This window comes from Solanum dulcamara, chromosome 11 (genome assembly GCF_947179165.1).
Source record: "Solanum dulcamara chromosome 11, daSolDulc1.2, whole genome shotgun sequence".
Lineage (NCBI taxonomy): Eukaryota > Viridiplantae > Streptophyta > Magnoliopsida > Solanales > Solanaceae > Solanum > Solanum dulcamara.
Genome location: NC_077247.1, coordinates 5,580,714 through 5,588,305, shown reverse-complemented (window position 1 = coordinate 5,588,305; position 7,592 = coordinate 5,580,714). Strand labels below are relative to the sequence as shown.

General features: G+C 40.7%; 1 long non-coding RNA gene across 1 annotated transcript; it reads right to left on the bottom strand.

The window, feature by feature from the left end:
• Positions 1-3,664: 3,664 nt before the first annotated feature.
• Positions 3,665-6,003, bottom strand: LOC129872968 (uncharacterized). The gene is made up of 3 exons (XR_008762623.1): positions 5,928-6,003; positions 5,276-5,322; positions 3,665-3,762 (listed from the first exon to the last, which is right to left on the bottom strand). It is a non-coding gene; the product is annotated as an uncharacterized LOC129872968 (long non-coding RNA).
• Positions 6,004-7,592: the final 1,589 nt, after the last annotated feature.

The following is a 7,592-nucleotide window of genomic DNA, read 5'->3' as shown; positions in this document are numbered from 1 at the left end:
TTCTGCAATAGCTGAGTCATTGCCTTTTAGTCTTCTATGTGATGAAAACTAGTACAAGTAAAGCCTATTTCTTCTTTCCTTTGGAATGGCTTAACTTTAAGTGAAATGGTATATGATATAGGTTTAGAGGTAATTCCATTTATGAGCTCTGATTGTAATTCGTGACTTGTAGTCACTCCTGAACAGTAAGAGTCTGAAAGTAGTCAAACTACTATTCTCGAGCCTTCTATATAACGAATAGTAAGTGAAAGTACCAGCTCCTCTCTTTTTAAAGGCTCTAAAATGATAAATGCCATTGATTGCATGAGTTGAGTCTTTGACTAGATAAATTGTGTTTCTGATTACATAACTGTGTCTCTGATTGCATAACTGTGTCTTTGATTGCATAAACCATGTTTCTGATTGCATAAGCTATATGGCATTGTCTGGATGCATGTCTGTGATTCTTGAGGCCCTAACTGATGTAAGCCCTAATAACATCTAAAGGGATACCTCGGATAATTACTCCCCAGTCTTCAGGTGACGGTTCACTTGACTGTTTCATCGAGTCTTAGATAATGACTTAGTTGCATATGTTTTCTCACTATTCTACTCGTGCATACTGTAACCCATCCTTCCTCGAGTCCCACGATGGCCCGGGATATGTTATCGTGCACAGTGTTACTACTTCTTTCACCGCGTCCCGGGCCGGATGTGTATAGTTCCACGTACGAGGAGATGATGCCGTACGGGAGGTGTGATATATGTTATATGTTATGATGATACGATTATTCACCGAGTCCCGGGCCGGCTATAATATGATAGTATATGGGGTGAAATAAGGAAGGAACACCTAGTCCCTCCTTAGAGGGCCGGGTACATATGTATATTATGATGGTACGCTATAGACGTACACCACTCCATTCACCAAGTCCCTCACAAAAGGGCCGGATACTTTATGTAAGCATGCATATGAGATTAAAGCAATACATTATGACCCTGAGCCCCGCAGTGAACCGGGTATGATACGATGATATACATGATAAGATGATACCGTATACGATGGTGTGATACCGTATACGATGATATGATGAAATGAAATGCATTATGATATGATGATATGTGATTATGAAGAAGTGATTATAACACCGAGTTCACTAGAAGGCCGGACACAGCATATGATGATGTGTATGATTTACGTGTCCTAAGGTGCAGGTACAGTAGTTCATTTAGTTATTATACTTGTCCCCTGCATCCCTATTTCAGTTATGATCTCAGTTACGATGTGTTATGCTTTACATACTCAGTACATATATCGTATTGACCCCTCTTTTCTCGGGGGGGCTGCGTTTCATGCCCGCAGGTACAGATGTTTATTCTGGAGATCCATCAGCATAGGAGTTCCTCTCAGCTGTGTCGGAAGTGCTTTACTGTTCTGGAGCCTAAATTTTGATGCTGGTCACTTAATGTATATATTTGTACATTCAGGGGTACGGCGGGGGCCTTGTTCCGCCCTATGTTGTTGTTACTATTCTTAGAGGTCTGTAGACATATGTATATGTGGGTTGTTTGTGAGTTAGTTTTGATGTTGCCTATTCGATATGTTGTGAATGTTTTTGTTATAGCAGCCTTGTCGGCTCACATGCCCTTTCATGATATGATACAAATGAAAGAGGCTACATGTACATAAAAAAGTTTTAAACTATTGGGGTTTTGTATATAGTATCACATCACACACGGTTCAACTTAAGTGTAGTTGATAAATACGCATAAGAGGGTCCACGTCGGACCCCAGTTGCGGCCTACGGGGTTGGGTCGTGATAGATAGGGCATGGAAGCCGACAAGGCTACCATAACATAATAACATATATCACATATCATGTAGACCTATCTGAATCAAACTGACATACACAACCCACATATACATATCTACAGACCTCTAAAAATATGAATGACAACATATGGCAGGACAGGGCCCCCGCCATATCCCCGAATGGACATAATAATTTTATACATCAGTGGACAGTATCAAAAGCTAGGCCCTGATGCAATGGATCCTCTTCCATCTGAGATGCATGGAATCCTAAGCTGACAGACTCCCAAAACCTATATCTGTACCTGCTGGCATGAACACAGTCCCCCCAAGAAAGGGGGTCAGTACGACATATGTACTGAGTATGTAAAACATAACAGAACACACTGGAGGTATATTCGAAATAGAGAAGCAGGGGAACAAATTATCAAATCAAAGACATGTACCTATACTCTGTGAATACAAAAGCATGCATGCTCAATTTAAATAATATAGCCGGCCCTTTCAGGGGTCTGGTGAATCACATCTATAGGACCATCATAGGTCCGGTGCCATCACCACCTTATTACAACACATTATCATATATATACATACGTAGTCGGCCCTCTAGTGAGGGGATCGGTGAATAATGCAGTGAATTGTTCACGATAACGTACCCGACCCGAGACTCGGTGAAAGAAGGGTTACAGTATACACGAGTAGAGTAGTGAGTAACTATATGCAGTTTCAATTATTATCAAAGACTCTACAAAATAAGAAAGTTAAGCTTTTATTTAAGGACCCGAGTAACGATGTAGTCATCTCGAGTGTCCTATAAATGCCATTATGGGCTGTCTCAATCATAATCTCGAGGACCCTAGACATGTATTAACATAGGGCCAAATCGTTTATGGAATCAGAAACACTTGTTACCTTATAGTCTTTAGGACGTAGAGCCTATACATTTGTTACCTCTTTAACGTATAAAAGTTTCCAGGGAAATAGTTCAACTACTGTAGGAGTTCAATATTCAGAAGTAAATAAGAGATGTTTAAGAATGGAGTTACCCCGAAGCTCAGATCATATTCAACTTACAACTAAGACAAAGACATACCCAAAAGAAGAAAGAGAATAAGCTTTATGAAGTCTGTACTTTCCTTCAGGTGATCTTCATATACATATATCGTACCCATCCCATCATGGGCTCGATAAACCACTATGGCATCATAATCTCATTTTTCGTACCAAATACATATCAAGGGAAATGAGAGATAGGTGTACGTACTTATATCAAAACATTCCAAGAAAAAGCTTTACATACCTCGTATGAGTTCCTCTTCGTCACGTTCGCTTCGTTGTCCTTTGAACCTATTCAACATGGAAGTAGTACGAATATCAACCACTCTTGACTTTCCAGCACCTTCAGTTTCACCTTAGTATTCATGGAATCTATTTTCTTGTTCGTTTCCTCGACTAGTTCTTTAGTTAGTTAAGGTGTTAACGAAAATTGGGCAGCACCTCCCCTATAATGTGTCACGACCCAACCCCGTAGGCCGCAACTGGGGTCCGACCTGGACCCTCTTATGCGTATTTATCAACTACACTTAAGTTGAACCGTGTGTGATGTGATACTATATACAAAACCCCAATAGTTTAAAACTTTTTTATGTACATGTAGCCTCTTTCATTTGTATCATATCATGAAAGGGCATGTGAGCCGACAAGGCTGCTATAACAAAAACATTCACAACATATCGAATAGGCAACATCAAAACTAACTCACAAACAACCCACATATACATATGTCTACAGACCTCTAAGAATAGTAACAACAACATATGGCGGAACAAGGCCCCCGCTGTACCCCTGAATGTACAAATATATACATTAAGTGACCAGCATCAAAATTTAGGCTCCAGAACAGTGAAGCACTTCCGACACAGCTGAGAGGAACTCCTATGCTGATGGATCTCCAGAATAAACATCTGTACCTGCGGGCATGAAACGCAGCCCCCCCGAGAAAAGGGGGGTCAGTACGATATATGTACTGAGTATGTAAAGCATAACACATCGTAACTGAGATCATAACTGAAATAGGGATGCAGGGGACAAGTATAATAACTAAATGAATTACCTGCACCTTAGGACACGTAAATCATACACATCATCATATGCTGTGCCCGGCCCTCTAGTGAACTCGGTGTTATAATCACTTCTTCATAATCACATATCATCATATCATAATGCATTTCATTTCATCATATCATCGTATACGGTATCATACCATCGTATACGGTATCATCTTATCATATATATCATCGTATCACACCCGGTTCACTGCGGGGCTCAGGGACACAATGTATTGCTTTAATCTCATATGCATGCCTACATAAAGTATCCGGCCCTTTAGTGAGGGACTCGGTGAATGGAGTGGTGTACGTCTATAGCGTACCATCATAATATACATATGTACCCGGTCCTCTAAGGAGGGACTCGGTGTTCCTTCCTTATTTCACCACACATACAATCATATTACAGCCGGCCCGGGACTCGGTGAATAATCGTATCGTCATAACATATAACATATATCACACCTCACGTACGACATCGTCTCCTCGTGCGTGGAACTATACACATCCGGCCCGGGACGCGGTGAAAGAAGTAGTAACACTGTGCACGATAACATATCCCGGCCCATCGTGGGACTCGAGGAAGGATGGGTTACAGTATGTACGAGTAGAGTAGTGAGAAACCATATGCAACCAAGTCATTATCTAAGACTCCATGAAACAGTCAAGTAAACCGTCACCTGAAGACTGGGGGAGTAATTATTCGAGGTATCCCTTTAGATGTCATTAGGGCTTACATCAGTTGGGGCCTCGAGAATCACAGACATGCATCCAGACCATGCCATATAGCTTATGCAATCAGAAACATGGTTTATGCAATCAAAGACACGATTATGCAATCAGAGACACAGTTATGCAATCAGAGACAGTTATCTAGTCAAAGACTCAACTTATGCAATCAGACACATTTACCATTTTAGAGCCTTTAAAAAGAGAGGAGCTGGTACTTTCACTTACTATTCGTTATATAGAAGGCTCGAGAATAGTAGTTTGACTACTTTCAGACTCTTAATGTTCAGGAGTGACTACAAGTCACGAGTTACAATCAGAGCTCATAAATGGAATTACCTCTAAACCTATATCATATACCATTTCACTTAAAGTTAAGCCATTCCAAAGGAAAGAAGAAATAGGCTTTACATGTACTAGTTTTCATCACATAGAAGACAAAAAGGCAATGACTCAGCTATTGCAGAACTTCTAATACCAAGTAGTAAACAAGAGTCTCGACTCATACTCAGGGCTTTACGAATGGATTGAATCCCAATTATAGTATACACATCATTCATAACTTATATCTAAGACATGCCAAAAGAAAAGAAGAATAGTTCTACATATCTATTCCAAAAACACGCCAAAGGAAAGCTTCACATACCTTGTATGGACTTCTCTTAATCACGTCCACATCATTGTCCTCAAAACCTATTTAACATGGAAGTAATGTAAGTATTAACAACCTTGGACTTTTCAGCAACTTAGACTACCCACGAGTATTCATAACATTCATCCCTTCGCTCGCCTTCTCGGCTAGTTCCTTAACTAGTTAGGATGTTAACGAAAATCGGACAGCACCTCCCCTATAATGTGCCCTATCCGAATTACCAACTATGTCCTTAGAACCTGCAGCCAACCAACAATGCAACCAGCAGCCCATACATATACATATTACGATCAAAATTATACAATATAAACCCCCAACAATTCACTCGAAACTAAGATACCAAAACTAGAGTTTTTAATCTTTCTTTCGCGAATTCTTTAATTGCAAAGCCTGTGGCTGCAACCAGCAGCTCCCACACCTCATTTAGATAACTTTTAGACCCTGCAACACGCCACAACACAACCAGCAGCAGCCCCTACACGTACAACACTTTATTTCGACAACAACTTAACTATAGCAATTTTAAATTCGTTAATTTCGAACGCTGAACTTTTCAAACCTTTTCCCCAACTTCCAGCAGCTCCTAAGGTGTTTAATACACCATAATTTAACATCATAAACTTCAAATTAGAGGGTAAGAACTTACCTTTCCCGAAATTGGCTAGAACTCGCCAAAATCGCGCCTCGGAAATATTTTCAGCATGCTGTAACGTCGTGGCAGCTTGTTGTCCGTTTTTTGCTGCATCAAATCCTAATTTTGTACTACTAATACTTCCATATCATCGTAGTATACGCTAATTAATTAATTTACGGAACGAAAATGGGACTTACCTATTTTTTTCCCAAGCCGTCGCAATTTTTTTCTCCTTAGCTTTAGGGTTCTTTGTTCACGTTTCTGCTGGAAATGTTGGTGAACAAGCTGAAGTTTGAGATGTATATCATACATATATGTGGTCCCAAGGGGTGACACGTGTCAGCCCCTAAGGATGACACGTGTCAAGCCATGATTGGCCACCGTGTCATGCTGCCAATTAGGGGCTGCCACGTGGCAGCGGGGTCCACCTCCCCCAAGCAGCTGCATCACCTACTTGAACCTAAGTAGGTGCATCACCTGCTTGCTTGAGGTGCTGCCACGTGTCGCTCCTCCATTGGCTGCCACGCGTCGTCTTTTTCCCTTCCTCGCGGGTTCGTAATTTTGTCTCACTTTAAGAGCCTATGTAATCCGTACTACGTAAGCTTGATATATCCTTAAGCAACTTAAGTGTATAAGACTCTTAACTTAGTGCCTTACGTAGGTAAATCGAGTCCTACGACTCATTTCTTAGTCTCCAACTCTTTCCGGATTCTTATGACTCTATCTCCAACCTCCCTTCTCGCGAGGTATCACAATCTTCTTTCCTTAGAGTTGTTTGATAGTGTCGTAGCTTATCCGTCTCACATGATAGTGTCTAAGAAACTTAAGAAGACATTTCGAGCTCAAGAGTGCGGGGTGTAACATAACGTGCCCTATCCAAATTTCCAATCACACCCATAATAACTAAAGCCAACCAACAACAACAACCTGCAACATGTATACAAGCAATTCACACCAACATTACACAATACAAACTCCGAACGACTTGCTCAAAAATATGATATCCAAAATAGGGTGTCTAGCCTTTATTTTGTAACACCTTTAATTATACGAAACGAGGGGTCATGTGGTTTCCACCAGAAGAACCTTAAACCTCTTTAGAACATATTTAGTCCCTGCAACAACACACCACACCCCTGCAGCAACAACTCACAAGAACAACACTTTACTTCGACGACAATTCAACTATAACGACTACAATTTGGGTTGTCTCCAACGCCAAGTATTCCTATACAATTTTCACGTTACCAGCCACACACAAGGTGTAAAACACACTCCATAACAACACCATAAAGTTCAAATTAAAAGTAGAAACCTTAACTTACCTGAAATAGGCCACAATCTTCCAAGATACGCCTCGAAACATCTCTAGACGCGCTGAAATTATGTGGACTGTTTGTATGACTTCCTCGCTGCCCCAGCTTGGAATTTCTTTTTATTAAACATCTTTATATAACTACAGGATACCATAATCAATTAATTCATGGAACAGAACTCGGAGGCTTACCTCCAAAGGGCCTAACCCGTAGCCCCTCTCTTCTTGCCTCCAACGTTTATTCCTCTTCTTTCTTTCACTTTTCTAGACGTAAAGATGGAGAGATAGTTCTGTAGACATCGTAAGATACATATATACATATCCACATGGATGAGAAGCACCGTAGATAATTAATTCACGGA